Genomic DNA, 2442 nt, shown 5'->3' with positions numbered 1-2442 from the left:
TGTGCTCCAAGACGTGGAAATTCTCGTGATGTGACTGTTGGTGTTTCTTCTTAAATAAAGGCTACTAAAAAAATTTTAAATGGTGGACGCATTTTTAATTAACCCTCATCTTCCCCTGCTTTTCCTTTAATCTCAAAAGTAAGTGTATCGTTAGGTGATCGCTTGGGAAAAAGCTTCTTTCAATTAACATTACTTACGAAAAGACATTTTTCGGTGGTGAATGACAACCAGGCACCCTGCCTTGACGCCAGTTCATTTGTATTGATAACTCTAATAGTCACGATTTCCCTCTGAAATGAGGGAAAAATCACTGCCCGAGAAGGGGAAAATAATTATTTAATCCGTCCATCGCAAGAACACGCCTTTACAAAATACAATAGTCACCAAAATTAATAGGTTTGTTCAACGACAATTTGGGTGTGGTAATCATTACGGTATTTTGGGAGGTTCGGAGGGACAAGGTTTTCACCTAATTGAAATACAGCGATGCGTAGCCCAATAAAATGGTTATTGTACACAATTTGAATGATTATTTGTTAAATGTAGCTGCATATGGTGAAACTGTAGTGTTCCTAATCCAAGTAGTTTCAAAAATCACTCAAGGATAACAACTGTTGCTTTCAATGTGGTGACTTCTTCACGATCTTTTACTCTGCAGGGCTGTTGAGAAAATTTTGTGCAAGAATAAGGCTGAAAAATCACGTTTTGCGGCTGTTCCACCCCCACACATCAACTCCTCACTGACACAACTTAAAGGGAAATGACAACCACCAACAAGTGAAGCGAGTTATTCCTAATGACCAATCAATAAATCAGGGAGCTTTGTAAAGACATCGGGGATTGAATTTAAAAGAGAATCAGAAGACGGGAAGTAGAAGGAGGATATTAAGATTGCTAAACAAAATCTGCGCTAAGAGTTTATACAACTGAGAATGACTGTTTAACATTGAAACGAGTGAAATAAATGTTTGGGGTAAACATTCACAGAGCGATCAAGACTCTGTTCGCAGGATATGTTACTGCAAAATTTAAATTCAATAATCCAAATCTACCCGCAATGTAAACAATGTAAACAATTACGTTGTAAACAGATCAACTATAATTCCATTTGACTAGTGTTATGGTATTGTAACATGTATCGTATGTAGTGCAAGTTAATGTAGTGCAAGTATTGTGTGAGAAGTAAGTACAAGTGTAAATCATGTAACATGTATCGTATGTAGTACAATTAAAAGAAAAATAAATAAAATAAATAAATAAATATATTTACTCTTGAAGATAAAACGTTAAATCCAATTCACTGTACAGAAAAGCAATTTTCAGGAAACGAAATACGAGAATGGGAAAAGGAGGTCTCCCAGTGAACTTTTGTCGTGGAAACTGTCAGACGCTCAGAGTACACGCTTAATTAATGAAAAAGAAGTTGAACTTCACGTCAGCCTCGATTCCCATTTATTTTCTTCAATCTTTCTGGGTTTAGTATTTTACTAGTAACTACATGTCTTCTCCGGGGGCTATTTACCGAAGACATCTACCATGGCACTATAGTGATTTACGATAACAATATCGTGTACTGTTAGAGCTGCATATTACGTCATGGAAAACAACGCAGTTCAGTTGACTGTTATGGATTAAAGCACTGTGTCAAGTTACTGCACTACCACACGTACTCAATGTCATCCATTGTTAGGGCATTGAACCTCCCACTGTAATGGAAGAGATCATTATGGGTTGTGTTCAGAGAGGGACTGTCCAATAAACGGCGGGTCTAAAACACAGGTCACTCAAAGTGACTCAAGACACAATTTGGCTAACCCTAGGCCTAAAAACCCTAATTAGGCCTAGGGTTAGCCAAATTGAGGGTTAGGGTTACTTTCCAAAAGGTAAAACAATGACCTGCAAGGAGTGACCTTTGTTTTAGACCCTCCGTCCAATAAATGGTGTGTTGACTTCGAGTCGTCCCGCTTTAATCGGTGCTTAACATGTTAACAGGAGCGGAAAGAAACGTCAACTAATACTTCTAAATGACTCGTGGTCTGCTGTGAAACTTGTTTGGATTGCTCAAGTGGAGAAACTGTAAGCATTTCAACGGAAATACGGTCTGCGTTATTTGGGATAGACGAGAAGAAGCAGGTACAAAGTCACAGGTCTCGTTCACAGATCTATGCTTTTACTTTTACCAATACAGAAAAAAACCGAAACATTCATTAAAGCTAACCTTAGGCTTATAAACTGTTTTTCAGGTCTAATTTACGGTGTTCGAAGAGTATCATAGATAAAACTTACTATTTCTGATTCTTTTCTTGTTTTGTTTGATTTTCTTTATGTTTCTATGATTAAAAGCAAAAATCTTTTTTGGTTTCTATTGTGCCATTTTGATTTTGAATTTGTCGCGTTTGATTTCTGAAATGACACTTTTGATTTCCAAAATTTGTCGCCTTT

At 37.1% G+C, this 2442-nt stretch overlaps 1 protein-coding gene across 1 annotated transcript in view; it reads left to right on the top strand.

The window, feature by feature from the left end:
- Window positions 1–80, top strand: part of LOC137992644 (peptidyl-prolyl cis-trans isomerase B-like) — a 29867-nt gene extending 29787 nt beyond the window's left edge. The window contains exon 5 of the mRNA XM_068838105.1: window positions 1–80. This exon is cut by the window's left edge and continues 165 nt beyond it. The gene's annotated coding sequence lies outside the window, so the exon portion shown is untranslated.
- The last annotated feature ends 2362 nt before the right edge of the window (window positions 81–2442 follow it).

Source organism: Montipora foliosa, chromosome 2 (assembly GCF_036669935.1).
Source record: "Montipora foliosa isolate CH-2021 chromosome 2, ASM3666993v2, whole genome shotgun sequence".
NCBI classification, from domain to species: domain Eukaryota; kingdom Metazoa; phylum Cnidaria; class Anthozoa; order Scleractinia; family Acroporidae; genus Montipora; species Montipora foliosa.
This window is presented reverse-complemented; position numbering and strand designations above follow the sequence as displayed.